Consider the following 17,970-nt stretch of genomic DNA (forward strand, 5'->3'; position numbering starts at 1 on the left):
TACACATGTACTGTACTGACATTATCCATCTACACGTGTACTGTGCTGGAATTATCCCTCTACATCATTTACACATGTACTGCACTGGAATTATCCCTCTACACATGTACTGCACTGGAATTATCCCTCTACACATGTACTGTACTGGAATTATCCCTCTACACATGTACTGTACTGACATGATCCATCTACACGTGTACTGTGCTGGTATTATCCCTCTACATCCTTTACACATGTACTGTAATGATCCCTCTACCCATGTACTGTACTGGAATTATCCCTCTACACATGTACTGCACTGGAATTATCCCTCTACACATGTACTGTACTGGAATTATCCCTCTACACATGTACTGTCCTGTAATTATCCCTCTACACATGTACTGTACTGGAATTATCCCTCTACACATGTACTGCACTGGAATTATCCCCCTACACCCTTTACACATGTACTGTACTGGAAATATCCCCCTACACCCTTTACACATGTACTGTAATGATCCCTCTACACATGTACTGTACTGGAATTATCCCTCTAAACATGTACTGCACTGGAATTATCCCTCTACAAATGTACTGTACTGGAATTATCCCCCTACACCCTTTACACGTGTACTGTACTGGAATTATCCATCTACACGTGTACTGCACTGGAATTATCCATCTACACATGTACTGTACTGGAATTATCCCCCTACACCCTTTACACATGTAATGTACTGGAATTATCCCTCTACACATGTACTGTACTGGAATTATCCCTCTACACATGTACTGTACTGGAATTATCCCTCTACACATGTACTGCACTGGAATTATCCCTCTACACATGTACTGCACTGGAATTATCCCTCTACACATGTACTGTACTGGAATTATCCCTCTACACATGTACTGCACTGGAATTATCCCTCTACACATGTACTGTACTGATCCCTCTACACATGTACTGTACTGGAATTATCCCTCTACACATGTACTGCACTGGAATTATCCCTCTAAACATGTACTGCACTGGAATTATCCCTCTACAAATGTACTGCACTGGAATTATCCCTCTACACGTGTACTGTGCTGGAATTATCCCTCTACATCCTTTAAACATGTACTGTAATGATCCCTCTACACATGTACTGCACTGGAATTATCCCTCTACACATGTACTGCACTGGAATTATCCCTCTAAACATGTACTGCACTGGAATTATCCCTCTACAAATGTACTGTACTTGAATTATCCCTCTACACATGTACTGTACTGGAATTATCCCTCTACATATGTACTGCACTGGAATTATCCCTCTACAAATTTACTGTACTGGAATTATCCTTCTACACATTTACTTTACTGGAATTATCTACTGTACTGCACTGGAATTATCCCTCTACACATGTACCCTCTATGTACTGCACTGGAATTATCCCTCTACAAATGTACTGTACTGGAATTATCCCTCTACACATGTACTGCACTGGAATTATCCCTCTACACATGTACTGCACTGGAATTATCCCTCTACACATGTACTGTACTGGAATTATCCCTCTACACATGTACTGCACTGGAATTATCCATCTACACATGTACTGTACTGGAATTATCCCTCTACATATGTACTGCACTGGAATTATCCCCCTACACCCTTTACACATGTACTGTACTGGAATTATCCCCCTACACCCTTTACACATGTAATGTACTGGAATTATCCCTCTACACATGTACTGTACTGGAATTATCCCTCTCCACATGTACTGCACTGGAATTATCCCTCTAAACATGTACTGCACTGGAATTATCCCTCTACACATGTACTGTACTGGAATTATCCCTCTACACATGTACTGTACTGACATTATCCATCTACACATGTACTGTGCTGGTATTATCCCTCTACATCATTTACACATGTACTGTAATGATCCCTCTACACATGTACTGCACTGGAATTATCCCTCTACACATGTACTGCACTGGAATTATCCCTCTACACATGTACTGCACTGGAATTATCCCTCTACACATGTACTGTACTGGAATTATCCCTCTACACATGTACTGTACTGGAATTATCCCTCTACACATGTACTGTACTGGAATTATCCCTCTACACATGTACTGCACTGGAATTATCCCTCTACACATGTACTGTACTGGAATTATCCCTCTACACGTGTACTGTACTGGAATTATCCCTCTACACATGTACTATAATGGATTTATCACATTTGGCTGGCAGACACTTGCTGTTTTGTGTAATTGGTTACATTTCAGTCACGTGTGCATAAGGGAGAGGTGGTGTCTTATGTCTGCAGGTCAATGCAACTGAGAAATGTGATCCTTGTAATTATTCTCTGTGAATGATTGTGAAATATTTAGTTAATTTAATGAGAGCAGCATTTTTTATTCAATGTCTATTAAGAATATCTTATCAACTTTATTTCACTTGGTGAAGTTTCATTATAGAGAACATAACATGACAATACATGACATCTAAGTAGCTGAATATGATTATGGACTAATAGTCTAACAGTTTGAAGGACTCAACTCATATTATTCTTGTTAAACAGTGAGAGACGAGTTGATTAAGGAGTGGGGATTTTTTTTACAATGAAGAAACAATATTTCATGTTTTACTCGGACCTCAGCCATCTTTGAGAATGGTTAGGAAATAATATGTCATGTTTTACTTGTACCTCAGCCAGCATTGTGTATAAACCTAGTATGTGCGATTAATCCATTGTCTGAAAGGGTTAAAAACACACTGAAAACATCCAAAATACATCCTGTGTACCGCTAAAATCTACAATACCATGTAAAAACAACCTGACATTGTAATGTTTTTAAAATGGTATAACTGTCATTATTTTTACTGGACCCCAGGAAGAGTTGCTGCTGCCTTGGCAGTAACTAATGGGGATCCATAATAAACCCCAGGAAGAGTAGCTGCTGCCTTGGCAGGAACTAATGGGGATCCATAATGAACCCCAGGAAGAGTTGCTGCTGCCTTGGCAGGAACTAATGGGGATCCATTATAAACCCCAGGAAGAGTAGCTGCTGTCTTGGCAGGAACTAATGGGGATCCATAATAAACCCCAGGAAGAGTAGCTGCTGACTTGGCAGGAACTCTCAGATTCTCAGATTCTAAAATGCTAATTAGCATCAAAGTAGACGACATGCAAGACTACAAATCCCTGCAAGCTGCTGCATGTCATCTCTAGCCGACACCTTTCACAGAATTGTCCATTGAAATAAATTGTACCTATTTAATCATTGCTACATTAAGGCCTGATTGGTGGAGTGTTGCAGAGATGGTTGTCCTTCTGGAAGGTTCTCCCATCTCCACAGAGGAACTCTGGAGCTCTGTCAGAGTTAACATCACCTCCCTTACAAAGGCCCTTCTCCCCCAATTTCTCAGTTTGGCCGGGCGGCCAGGTCTAGGAAGAGTCTTGATGGTTCCAAACTTCTTCCATCTAAGAATGATGGAGGCCACTGTGTTCATGGGGACTTTCAATGCTGAAGATATTTTTTGGTACCCTTCACCAGATCTGTGCCTCGACACTATCCTGTCTCAGAGCTATATGGACAACTCCTTTGTCCTCATGACTTTTCTTTTTGCTCTGACATGCACTGTAATCTGTGGGACCTTATATAGACAGGTGTGTGCCTTTCGAAATCATGTCTAATCAATTGAATTTACCACAAGTGGACACCAATCAAGTTGTAGAAACTTCTCAAGGATGATCAATGGAATCAGGATGCATCTGAGCTCAGTTTAGAGTCTCATAGCAAAGGGTCTGAAAGCTTAAGTAAATATATTTGCAAAAATGTAAAAAAAAAACTGATTTTGGTTTGTCATTATGGGGTGTTGTGCGCAGATTGATGAGGGGGGGAAATTATTACATTTTAGAATAAGGCTGTAACGTAAAAAAAATGTGGAACAAGTGAAGGGGTCTGAATACTTAACGAATGCACTGTATACCGCTGGCAGAATTTTCTACCGCTGGCAGAGTTGTCTACCATTGGCAGTTTTGTATACAGTCACGTGATACGTGGTATAGAAAAGTCCAATCTTAGGAGAGTACATGAGAGGCACTATACTGTGTGTCTTGCAGGTGTCTAACTGGTCAAATCCACTGATACAGGTACCCCTCCACCCTCTGGTGGGTTGGATCATGTCTACAGAGAAACCTTGATTCAAATACTTAGATGTGTGTGTATTGGGTATATGTTGTGAAATTGTTAGATATTACTTGTTAGATATTACTGCACTGTCGGAGCTAGAACCACAAGCATTTCACTACAGCCGCAATAACATCTGCTAAACACGTGTATGTGACCAATAAAATGTGATTTTGATTTGAAATAAACATCCTATTTATCAAAGGTGCTTCTGGCTGGGGTCAAAATGACTCCAAAGGATTTGAATTTGTTAAAAGTCAATTAATTATACAGAAACACTAAACCATGATTTAGATTTATTAAGAACAAGTTGATTGACAAAGTCATGAAAAATTGGAAGAATTGAAAAAAACACATTTTGGCTATGATAAAAGATATGCCTCTGGCGTCAAAATGATCCATGTCAGAAGTATGGTTCAATGCAAATATGTAGTGGTGTGTAAAGTTTAAAATTCTCACTCATTAAACACTAACCAATCAACACATGCTTCTCTTTGAACGACTTAATATAATATTAAACTTTTATGAAATAAATAAAAAAAAATACTTTTGGTTCCTCAACTGCGTTACCCACTCCACGCAGCAGATGGCGATGTGCGTCTTGTTTAGGTTCAGGCGACGCTGCCAGTGTGACGTCAAATCTAGTGGACTGGACGCTCCTTCAACAACAACAGCTAGTCAGACACCTCGGTAGCTTTCTAGCAAACACAGCTACAACATTCACGCTCTCTACACTGTTTTTGGTGTATATTAGTCGCTGTGTATTAAACACACTTCTGTTCTATGTACTTGTTGGCCCATTTAATTATATGTTTACGTTGTTTGTTTGTCAGGTAGCTGGTTTGCTAAGTTAGCTTACAACTTGTCTAGTCGCTAATGCTTACATCTCCGACCATGAGTTCACTATGCTACTCTCCTCCTGATAAAGAAGAGGAGGTCTGCTGGACGGAGAAAGAAGCTCTCGTCAAAGACAATACAAAAACAAGTAGAGGGTGCTGTTACCGTGAAAGAAGAAGAGAAAGACGTTTCAGTGAAAGAAGAGGAAGACGCGTTCAGAGTGAAAGAGGAGGAGGACGTTATAGTAAAAGAAGAGGAGGAGGGGGAGATGACTGTCACATTGGAGGAAGAAGAGGAGGTTGGAGATCTGTTTAACACCAGTAAGTACCGTCTCTGCAGTCGTTGAACCAATATGCAGTAAAGGGGTTCTACGCTTTAATGTTGTTCTGTAGGAATGGCTGAAGTTATACTGTAACGTGTAGAACAGCAAGAGTGGACCATCAACAAAACGTTAACAATTGATCAAATGCATCCAATGACATTGCCTGAAATACTGTAGTCCTCAATATCTCCTATTAGATTAGCCCAAGATGTAGTTTTAAAGGGGCAATCAGCAGTTGTTACATCCATTTTGGGACTTATACATGAATGATATGTACCCATTGTTTCTTGAAGATTTCACTTATACATTTCTCATGAGCTTAGTTCAACTGTCATACTGTATATGAACTCAGAATATAAGCTTTTTTTTACTCCAATGTTTGTCAGTAAATATGAACAATCACTGTATATCTTCAAAACATGGTTAAAACTATAATGTTGATATCATGGACAATTGCATTTCTCCAGCCCCATCCCTCAGCTTTTTACCGAAACGGGCAGGGAGTACGCTTTGTTATTGTTTCTACTGCTGATTGCTGCCCCCATTACTCCTCAAGGTCCAATGACTGTATGTTATTTTCAGTGGTAGACTGGCTCTGGCAGCTAAAATATTTAAATATTCCATCTAAATGTGAATCGATTCTCAATTGCAACACGTTTCTAGAAAACATAAATCGCTGTACTTACATATCACATCAAAATCATTTCACATATAATACTTTCATATCACCTCAAAATCATTTCACATGATACTTTCATATCACCTCAAAATCATTTCACATAATACTTTCATATCGCATCAATCATTTCAAATAATACTTTCATATCACATCAAAATCATTGTGGCCAAGCTTCCTGCCATCCAGGACCTATATAATAGGTGGTGTCAGAGGAAAGCCCATAAAATCATTAGACTCCAGTCACCTAAGTTTAGACTGTTTTCTCTGCTACCGCACGGCAAGCGGTACCGGAGCGCCAAGTCTACGACCAACAGCCTCCTCAACGGCTTCTACCCCCAAGCCATAAAACTGCTGAACAATTCATAAAATCGTCACTGGAAATTTACATTGACCCCCCACCCCCTCCCTTTTGTGCACTGCTGCTACTCGCTGGTTGTTTGTTACCTATGCATGGTCACTACGCCCCTACCTTCATGTACAGATTACCTCAACTAGCCTCAACTAGCCTGCACACTGACTCGGTACCAGTGCCCCCTGTATATAGCCTCCACACTGACTCTGTACCGGTGCCCCCTGTATATAGCCTCCACACTGACTCTGTACCGCTGCCCCCTGTATATACAGTGCCTTGCGAAAGTATTCGGCCCCCTTGAACTTTGCGACCTTTTGCCACATTTCAGGCTTCAAACATAAAGATATAAAACTGTATTTTTTTGTGAAGAATCAACAACAAGTGGGACACAATCATGAAGTAGAACAACATTTATTGGATATTTGAAACTTTTTTAACATTTCAAAAACTGAAAAATTGGGCCTGCAATTTTTTAAGCATTTCATGGTAAAGTCTAAGTTGTTGTCTTGACGGATTTGTAAAAAACGGTTTGTCATAAAACACTATATATATTTTTTTCAATGTTGCTGACACTCCTCCCCAGAGGTGTCTCATTATTGGGATTCATTGCTGATTTCTACCTGTAGCTCACTATGAGGTGTCTGGTGATACAGGTTAAGGGCCCTGTTGGACATTGGTGGTTGGTAGTGGAGTCAAGGGAACAAGCAGGGTTGGACACGGCCATGTTATTATCCCACACACAGTCTCTGTGGTTCATATGAACCCCATTCCTGGGAATTAGATTCGATTACATATCGCCCCTGTCCTTTACCACAGAAGGCTTCCATCTGTCCCATTCCCAGCTAGGTTATGAGGTGCTTTGTCGCCAGGACCTATGACTGTTTGATAGGGGAAACCTCCATGCTTATTATAGAAAAAGTAATTAGGGGAAAACTATTTAGTCAACTGAAGTAAAACAACAAACATTTTTGAAAAATGAAAACTATTCAAAAACTATCTTTGACACAAACTAAATAGCCTAAAATAATAACCAGCATGAATTATGTTCAGTTTGAATCATTTATATCTTAACTTTGGGCAAAAATATAATTGGATATTAAATATTTTTTATGTGGTTTTAAAGCTTCTGAACCTGGTGGCTGCTTAATGCTGCCATGGAATGGCAATGTTTCAAATAGACCTAGCTTGTGTATCACTTGCTATCACCAGAAATACTTTAAGAAATTAGGATATTGGAAACTCCTTTCGATTCGTATTAACAGCTTAAAGAAAATAACATTGGCATGAATTACCTTCCGTGAACAAGAAGCACAACATTACACATATTTTCAGAGATGTGAGATAATCAACTAGTTCTCTGTAATATCGTATAGCTTTTCAATCGTGACATTACGTACTTTCAAGGAAAATCGGCATGTTTCTCAACTCATACCTTGACTTTAAAAAGTGATTTTCGTGAGAATTTGCTTAGGAACTGCGTGTCACAGCATGACTATGTGAACGTGATTTGTCGACTGTCTCTTGGACGGGCGTTATATACGCTTTGACATTTTCTGGAATACTGTTTCAAAACGTTTTGAAAACGTTTTTGTTTACTAGCCTGCCTATTGAATTTGGAATGCACTGTACTGTTCATCTCTAAAACTCACTGAGATAATTCCTTTGATACAGCAGTAGCAATACAGGGATATAACATCTACAGAAAAGACAGGAATGCCTATGGGGGAGGTGTTGCTGTATACAGTGCATTCTGAAAGTATTCAGACCCTTGCATTTTTCCATGTTTTGTTACATTAAAGCCTTATTCTAAAATTGATTAAATTATTTCCCCCCCTTTCATTTAGCTCATTTATTTGGCACATCTACATTTGGGGAGTTTCTCCCATCCTTCTCTGCAGATCCTCTCTAGCTTAGTCAGGTTGGATGGGGAACATCACTGCACAGCTATTTTCAGGTCTCTCCAAGAGATGTTAGATCGGGCTCAAGTCAAGAACATTCAGAGACTTCTTCCGAAGCCACTCCTGCGTTGTCTTGGTTGTGTGCTTAAGGTCGTTGTCCTGTTGGATGGTGAACCCACAGCATGATGCTGCCACCATCATGCTTCAACGTAGGGATGGTGCCAGGTTTCCTCCAGGTGTGACGTTTGGCATTCAGGCCAAAGAATTCAATCTTGGTTTCATCAAGCCTGATAGTCCTGTTTCTCATGGTTTTAGTGTCCTTAAGGTGCCTTTTGGCAAACTCCAAGCAGGCTGTCATGTGCCTTTTACTGAGGAGTGGTTTCCGTCTGGCCACTCTACCATTAAGGTCTGATTGGTGGAGTGCTGCAAAGATGGTTGTCCTCCAATGCCCCATATACCACCCACCACTGCGACCTGTATGTTCTTGTCGGCTGGCCTTGCTACATATTCGTCGCCAGACCCACTGGCTCCAGGTCATCTATAAGTCTTTGCTAGGTAAAGCTCCACTTTATCTCAGCTCACTGGTCACCATAGCAACACCCACCCGTAGCACGTGCTCCAGCAGGTATATCTCACTGGTCATCCCGAAAGCGAACACCTCCTTTGGCCGCCTTTCCTTCCAGTTCTCTTTTGCCAATGACTGGAACGAATTGCAAAAATCACTGAAGTTGGAGACTTATATTTCCCTCACTAACTTTAAGCATCAGCTATCTGAGCAGCTGTACACAGCCTATCTTTAAGTAGCCCATCCAACTACCTACATCATCCCCATATTGTTTTTATTTACATTTTGTTGCTCTTTTGCACACCAGTATTTCTACTTGCACATCATCATCTGCACATCTATCACTCCAGTGTTAATTTGCTAAATTGTAATTACTTCGCTACTATTGGCCTATTTATTGCCTTTACCTCCTTACTCCATTTGCACACACTGTATATAGATTTTTCTATTGTGTTGTTGACTGTACGTTTGTTTTTCCCATGTGTAACTCTGTTGTTTTTTTGTCGCACTGCTTTGCTTTATCTTGGCCAGGTCGCAGTTGTAAATGAGAACTTGTTCTCAACTGACCTACCAGGTTAAATAATAAAGGTGAAATTTAAAAAATGAAATAAAAAAATATGAACTTTATTGACACCTAAATGGATACTGTCATTAATGTGGTTCTTCAATAATTACACATAATTCTTAATACTATAGCAAACATTATATTAAGCAGGACAATCAAACGAGCCTTACAATTATAATACAAAGTAGTGTGAAATGTACTCATAAGCAACCTGGAAATGGAGGTTACTCCCCTGAGTTTTCCCCCATTCACATTCAGAATACATTGTGAAAAACTAAGATCTTTGCTCACCATTTTTGCCTCAGGCAGATATAGTACATCATTAACTATTGGTTTCCTCATTAGCAGGGAGGTGTTTGCAATCAAATTCTGTGCGCATCGCCCTCGTGCCGCAATTCTAGCAAACACAGAAAGGGGCCTATATTGGACACCAAAAGTCATCTGGCACACTGCTTAGAGTTTCAACAACATGAATAACTTATTTCTAGCCTACAATCATCGATGTTACTACTAATGTGAAAAGAAGACAAAATATGACTGTTCTTGCTCATTTTAAGACAATTGTCAAATCATTTTAACATTCATTACAGACGTCAATTATTCTACAACATCATGACTACGCTGTTGGCATCACCCTTTACAATGGATTTCTACTGTTGTGGGTCTTTAGTCATCTGTCTGACTTTGTTGTTCACACAGGAGAGAGACGGGACTATTGTGGATCCTCTGGGGAGCCTCAACAACCTCATGATGCTGAAGAGGCAGAGAAGAGTCTCCAGATCAGAACACCTCAACAAACACCCACAGAGACCCACAGGGAAGAGAACTCTCTGCTGCTCTGACTTTGGGAAGAGATTCACCTCCTCATCAGGCATTAAAATTCATCAGAGAATCCACACAAGAGAGAAACCTTATATCTGTACTCAATGTGAGAAGAGTTTTACTACATCTAGCCATCTGACATTACACCAGAGAACACACACAGGAGAGAAACCCTATATCTGTGATCAATGTGGCAAGAGTTTTGTTCGATCTGACCAGCTGACATTACACCAGAGAACACACACAGGAGAGAAACCATATAGCTGTAATGAATGTGGGAAGAGTTTTGTTCAATCTGGCAATCTGACAGTACACCAGAGAACACACACAGGAGAGACATCTCGAGATAATCTGATAAAAGATCAATGATCAAATCATAGAAAATACATACATGAAGGAGTTGTTTCATGATATCAATGAATTAAGGTCACAATGTAGAATGTTAACACATTGTAGTAGGAGTATTTGAATAATGTCACAATGTAGAAGCCTAAACGTTAGCCCCCTGTTCTATTGATTTCAACAATATATGGATATTAGCCTTAGGGGAAAAATCCTGAATTGAAAGAGTACTATTTATGTGATTAAAAAAAAAAAATTACTAACAAAAAAAGAGTCGTTACACTTACCATGTTGGTGACCCACTTGAATCAAAATGCAGCTGGCTGTTTTCTACAAACAGATTCCGTGTGGTTTTTGAGCTATTAGTTTTAACAGAAGGTGCAACCTCATCTCCCTCGTCTCGCACAATTGATTTCAACATGATATTGGTGAGTGATGACAAATATGTGTTGTGTTCCTTTGTTTAGCGACCCTTAAATGTAAATGCATCTCTCCAGAATGTAGCTGACTGCTTTCTGCAGGTTGTCCTCTAACCAGTGAGGTGGAAGATATCTCCCATTTCCATGTTTTTTTAGTTGTTAGTTTCAACAGCAAGTACAACCTGATTCCCCCCTAATCGATATCAGTGATTTATTGCTACTTGTCAAAACAGCGTTTTTGGTGCTTGTGTCCATGGCGAGGACAACTTGGTTTCTGATTGTCTCAAGGTGGGCAGTCAAAAGTTGTGTGTTTAGCCAGTGAGTTGCCATGGATCATATTTTGACTGCATGTTTTTCCGTATCGGAGATGAGTTTTGTTTGGGTTTTTTCCAAGTGGACGAGAGTTCTAGAAGCTATTGGGTAAAAAATAAAAATTATTGTTTTTAATTGTTGACAGCCAGTAGACACCATGTTTATATTGGTGAAGGTGAAGCATTGTAGTTGATTATAATGTGAAATGGAAGTTGTTTTCTGTTGGTGGAAGGCATTCACTTAAGGTGTTAGTCTTTGGTTTTCCAGTTATGTTTTGAGGTTTGGATTTTAGCTGGTGGTTGTTTTATGCAACAGAATAGAGGGTTCTTAGAACTATTGTGTCTGTGTGTTCTACTGAGGATTGGCCTCTGGGAGATAACAATGACAGGAAATTTACAATGTCTTTTGGGTGATTAAACCTAAAGAGACCGCATTCCAGAGCATGAGTTAATGTTTCTGTTCTATATGGTACAAAGGAGAGATGACCCCAGGGCCAGACCCTGGTCTCTACACAAAGAGTACTGTTTTTACAGCAGCTACTGTCTGCTGAGAATTATAATTATCTTTCATACAAATCATAATCTTGTGACCTGTTCTATACATCTGTTGTTCATCATGTAGGTTGAATGGGGTTTATCTTGGCTGTAAAATACCTTTGTACTTGTCTCGGGGCTCTCAACGAATCATATGGGGGTTGATTCGTCGACCAGCCATCATTATCGTAGAGCACTCAATTGATTCACTTTATATGTGTGTGTGTTGTGAATAAATATTTAGTTTAAGAATAACTGACTTGTGTGATAATTTTGTCTCATTTGATATTAAAGAAATGAACCACATTTGACGACCTGGGTAAATGGTGCACGAGGGATCCCTCTAACTTGGGATCTCAGGGAGACCACACTTGGGGAACGGAGCAGATGGACCCATCATTGATCTGAGAGGCAGCGATCCGAGTGGATACCACATCTCAAACCTAGTTTTTTTTAAAGAAAGAGGTGAGTGAAATACGCAAAGTGTCATTTTTAGAAAAGCCTCGTATGCTCTGAGTGTTTTCCTGTGAGGGGGGCACCTTGCAGGTGTAAACAGGGCCGAGGCAGCTATCTGTGTGAACTGGATGAAAACTAGAATCTGTTTACTAGTTAAGACAATTTATGATATAGTTTAAGCTAGTAAGGTGCACATGTTATTGTTTTAAACCTGGATCCTATTTTAGAAGAATTGAAAGATGTAAATGTATGAGTTATATTATCCTAGGAACTAACCATGACATAGAAATGTGAAAATATTCCTGCAGGTTAAAATATTGCTGAAAAACAACTAATTGATTAGGTATGTTGAGAATAGCATTGTTTGACTGAGATATGAGAGTTATGTGAATGTGGAAATGAGTCTGAATCTGTCATTTGACAATAACATATAGAAATATGCTTAAAGCCTGTTGTGACTACCCATCCCGGGTCCGGGAGCGTAATTTATTTTTTATTTATTTTTTATTTCACCTTTATTTAACCAGGTAGGCTAGTTGAGAACAAGTTCTCATTTACAATTGCTACGTGGCCAAGATAAAGCAAAGCATTTCGACAGATACAACGACACAGAGTTACACATGGAGTAAAACAAACATACAGTCAATAATACAGTATATACAAGTCTATATACAATGTGACCAAATTAGGTGAGATGGGAGGTAAAGGCAAAAAAGGCCATGGTGGCAAAGTAAATACAATATAGCAAGTAAAACACTGGAATGGTAGTTTTGCAATGGAAGAATGTGCAAAGTAGAAATAAAAATAATGGGGTGCAAAGGAGCTAAATAAATTAATTAAATACAGTAGGGAAAGATGTAGTTGTTTAGGCTAAATTATAGGTGGGCTATGTACAGGTGCAGTAATCTGTGAGCTGCTCTGACAGTTGGTGCTTAAAGCTAGTGAGGGAGATAAGTGTTTCCAGTTTCAGAATTTTTTGTAGTTCGTTCCAGTCATTGGCAGAAGAGAACTGGAAGGAGAGGCGGCCAAAGAAATAATTGGTTTTGGGGGTGACTAGAGAGATATACCTGCTGGAGCGTGTGCTACAGGTGGGAGATGCTATGGTGACCAGCGAGCTGAGATAAGGGGGGACTTTACCTAGCAGGGTCTTGTAGATGACATGGAGCCAGTGGGTTTGGCGACGAGTATGAAGCAAGGGCCAGCCAACGAGAGCGTACAGGTCGCAATGGTGGGTAGTATATGGGGCTTTGATGACAAAACGGATTGCACTGTGATAGACTGCATCCAATTTGTTGAGTAGGGTATTGGAGGCTATTTTGTAAATGACATCGCCATTTAGTCGAGGATTGGTAGGATGGTCAGTTTTACAAGGGTATGTTTGGCAGCATGAGTGAAGGATGCTTTGTTGCGAAATAGGAAGCCAATTCTAGATTTAACTTTGGATTGGAGATGAATAGTGAATAGAACAAACTTAGGGAGGAGGCTTCTAATGTTAACATGCATGAAACCAAGGCTATTACGGTTACAGAAGTAGTCAAAAGAGAGCGCCTGGGGAATAGGAGTGGAGCTAGGCACTGCAGGGCCTGGATTCACCTCTACATCGCCAGAGGAACAGAGGAGGAGCAGAATAAGGGTGCGGCTAAAAGCAATAAGAATTGGTCGTCTAGAACGTCTGGAACAGAGAGTAAAAGGAGGTTTCTGGGGGCGATAAAATAGCATCAAGGTATAATGTACAGACAAAGGTATGGTAGGATGTGAATACAGTGGAGGTAAACCTAGGTATTGAGTGATGAAGAGAGAGATATTGTCTCTAGAAACATCATTGAAACCAGGAGATGTCATTGCATGTGTGGGTGGTGGAACTAATAGGTTGGATAAGGTATAGTGAGCAGGACTAGAGGCTCTACAGTGAAATAAGCCAATAAACACTAACCAGAACAGCAATGGACAAGACATATTGACATTAAGGAGAGGCATGCTTAGTCGAGTGATCAAAAGGGTCCAGTGAGTGGAGAGGTTGGTTGGGGGTCACGGCGATTTAGACAGCTAGCCAGGCCATCGGTAGCAAGCTAGCATAGGGTGGAGGTCTGTTGTTAGCCACCTCTTGCGTTCCGTCAGTAGATTAGTGGGGTTCCGTGTGGTAGAAGGGATTAATCCAAATCACACAACAACATCAAAAATAAAAACAATAGATATAGTTATAGAGGCCCAAGAAGAAAACATAATAATAATAAAAATAAATAAATTGTCCGATTGTCTATTCAGATAGCAGCCGGTAAGACAGCTAACGGTTAGCAGGCCGCAGATGGGCGTTCAGGTAACGTCGCGACGGAGGAGCCAGCCGGATCTCCTTCGGGTAGATAACGTCGGCAGTCCAGTTGTGAAGGCCCGGTGGGGCTCCGCTTAGGCAGTAAAACGTGTCCGGATAGGTGACTGCAGCCCAGGAGTGATTGATGGAACTCAGGAGTGATTGACGGATTGACGTAATCATCAACTGACCCTAATTAGCATAACGCAACGCACATAAATATTACTAGAAAAAATTCCTATTCGTGAAATATATTGAAACACAGCTTAGCATTTTGTTAATCACCCTGTCATCTCAGATTTTCAAAATATGCTTTACAGCCAAAGCAAGACAAGCATTTGTGTAAGTTTATCGATAGCCTAGCATAGCATTATGTCCAGCTCGCAGCAGGTAACTTGGTCACGAAAATCAGAAAAGCAATCAAATTAAATCGTTTACCTTTGATGAGCTTCGGATGTTTTCACTCACGAGACTCCCAGTTAGATAGCGAATGTTCCTTTTTTCCAAAAATATATTTTTTTGTAGGCAAAATAGCTCAGCTCTTCACGTTTGGCTGAGAAATCGACCGGAAATTGTGGTCACTACAACGCCAAAAAATATTCCAAATTAGCTCCATAATATCGACAGAAACGTGGCAAATGTTGTTTATAATCAATCCTCAAGGTGTTTTTCAAATATCTATTTGATAATATATCTACCGGGACAATTGGTTTTTCATTAGGACCGAGAGGAAAAATGGCTACCTCTGTATTTTACGCAAGAATCACTCAGAGCCATCAGGTGACCACTTACACAATGTAGCCGCTTACACTCATTCTTCAACATAAAGGTGTGAAACTACGTCACAATGCTGTAGACACCTTGGGGAATACGTAGAAAAAGTGATCTGGTTGATAGCCCATTCACTGCTCAATAGGGACGCATCGGAACGCAGGGCTTTCAAAACATGAGTCACTTCCGGATTGGACTTTTCTCAGGCTTTAGCCTGGAATATCAGTTCTGTTATACTCACAGACAATATTTTTACAGTTTTGAAAACTTTGGTGTTTTCTATCCTAAGCTGTCAATTATATGCATATTCTAGCATCTTGTCCTGACAAAATAGCCCGTTTACTTTGGGAACATTATTTTTCCAAAAATGAAAATATTGCCCCCTTGTTACAAGAGAGACGTTTTTTAAACCAAACACTTTAATAAACACAAAACAAATGTGTATGCATGCTGTATATCTGACAACAAAAGACGAACTGGCGACCTACCTGTTATCTGTCCAGGGTCCAGACATCTGGTGTGAGCGAAAAATCTATAAACAACAAGTGTCACATGACCGGATAAGGTAACTATTCTTGTTCTTCGTGTAACTTTTCGGTAGGCTAGAAACTATCCGTTTTTTTTCTGCTCGACACAGGTCAACGCAGGTATTGCATTGATTTATCGTTCTCGTAACCGTAGGTGCAGCCAAGTGGAAATACGAAAGCTTTCTAGCTATTTCGCACTGATGGTAATTTCAACACAAGAACGTTTCTAGTGAAAAGGTGATTACTCTCAGAGCCACTTATTCACACTCAGCCACCCTAGCCTTAAGACTACAATGACTGCATACGTTTTCCCAAATGTTATACGAAAAATAAATATGTTTTGGTATTGATGGACAATGGCAAGGCTGCCATTTTCAGTTACATTCTGGTCAATAAAAATGGTTTACATGTTTGTTTTCAAGAAATACATGGAACTACAACCAAATAAAACACCATTAGCCATCATGCATTGCATTCAATGCATTCAATCTATACTGAAAAATCTGTTCAGAAAAATCGATGGCAATGTTTTAATGGGGATTAAAAAATACAAAATATCTATATATTCATAACGTAAAATAATAAATAATGAAATACAGGCGATCGCGTATATGGTTGTTGCAAAGGCTTCTGGTTAAATTCGTGTCTTTTCGCACAAATTAAGAAGCACATAGATTTGTGTATTTTCGAACGAACTGAACCACACAAAAATGCACAAAGTCTTCTGAAATACATTTTGTACACATATGCGCGAAGTGAATGTGAGGCTGGGCTGCCACTTTATATAGCATGCAATACTATTAACTCAAAAGGGGGCATAACGTTACATGGACAATACTATCCTATTTCGGAAACGTTACATGTACAATACTTTCCCATTTTGGAAACGTTACATGGACAATACTCTCCCATTTTGGAAACGTTACGTGGACAATACTCTCCCATTTTGGAAACGTTACGTGGACAATACTATCCCATTTTGGAAACGTTACTTGGACAATACTATCCCATTTTGGAAACGTTACGTGGACAATACTCTCCCATTTTGGAAACGTTACGTGGACAATACTATCCCATTTTGGAAACGTTACTTGGACAATACTATCCCATTTTGGAAACGTTACATGTACAATACTATCCCATTTTGGAGACGTTACATGTACAATACTATCCCATTTTGGAAACGTTACATTGACAATACTATCCCATTTTGGAAACGTTACATGTACAATACTATCCCATTTTGGAAATGTTACATGGACAATACTATCCCATTTTGGAAATGTTACATGGACAATACTATCCCATTTTGGAAACGTTACATGGACAATACTATCCCATTTTGGAAACGTTACATGGACAATACTATCCCATTTTGGAAACGTTTCATGTCCGCCCCCTTGTGAAGGGAAATGAATATCTTAGATGGTAGCTGAAGATGGGAATCAATTGCTTAATGTTATTAATAGTGTCTAGACTACCTCTTTCGTATAAATGCCCTTCAGAATCCAAACACAGTATTGCCACGCAGCAAAATGTTGCGTATAATCTTTCAAGTCAGCCAGATTAAATTTTGATACATTTATGTACAAAGATATCTTGAAATGTGATATTAGGCCTGTATGGCAGTACTATATTGGCTAGTGCTTTCTCCAATATGTTCTTCTATTTTTACATTACATTGTATGTCGATGCCATGTATCTTTCAATACTTATAACATATATTTTTAACGTATATATATTAACATTAACATTAACATTTTTTTTATAACACATATATATATATATTTTTTTTTTTTTCTTTTTACCATTTTTATGTTTTAATGCTGGCAAGAATATTCTTTGACACATTTTCTCTTCCTTTGAAATTCCTATAGGACAGAACATAGACACAATGCAATTGGGATCAAGAAGAAGGTACAGATATGTTGTTGGACAGCTACATTTGAAGTGTACATTTAACCTACATAGCAGTCAATAGAAACTGAAATCTATTAGCATACAAATGTGTGCAAATTATCTTTCAGATCTTCTCAGAAATGAATCAAGTCCATGAAATATACACTGCTCAAAAAAATA

The 17,970-nt window shown here is 39.4% G+C and overlaps 1 long non-coding RNA gene across 1 annotated transcript; it reads left to right on the forward strand.

The window, feature by feature from the left end:
* Window positions 1–4,838: 4,838 nt before the first annotated feature.
* On the forward strand, window positions 4,839–12,084 carry LOC118379517 (uncharacterized). Its single transcript, XR_004824660.2, has 2 exons — window positions 4,839–5,340; window positions 10,101–12,084. It is a non-coding gene; the product is annotated as an uncharacterized LOC118379517 (long non-coding RNA).
* Window positions 12,085–17,970: the final 5,886 nt, after the last annotated feature.

Source organism: Oncorhynchus keta, chromosome 14, assembly GCF_023373465.1.
Source record: "Oncorhynchus keta strain PuntledgeMale-10-30-2019 chromosome 14, Oket_V2, whole genome shotgun sequence".
Lineage (NCBI taxonomy): Eukaryota > Metazoa > Chordata > Actinopteri > Salmoniformes > Salmonidae > Oncorhynchus > Oncorhynchus keta.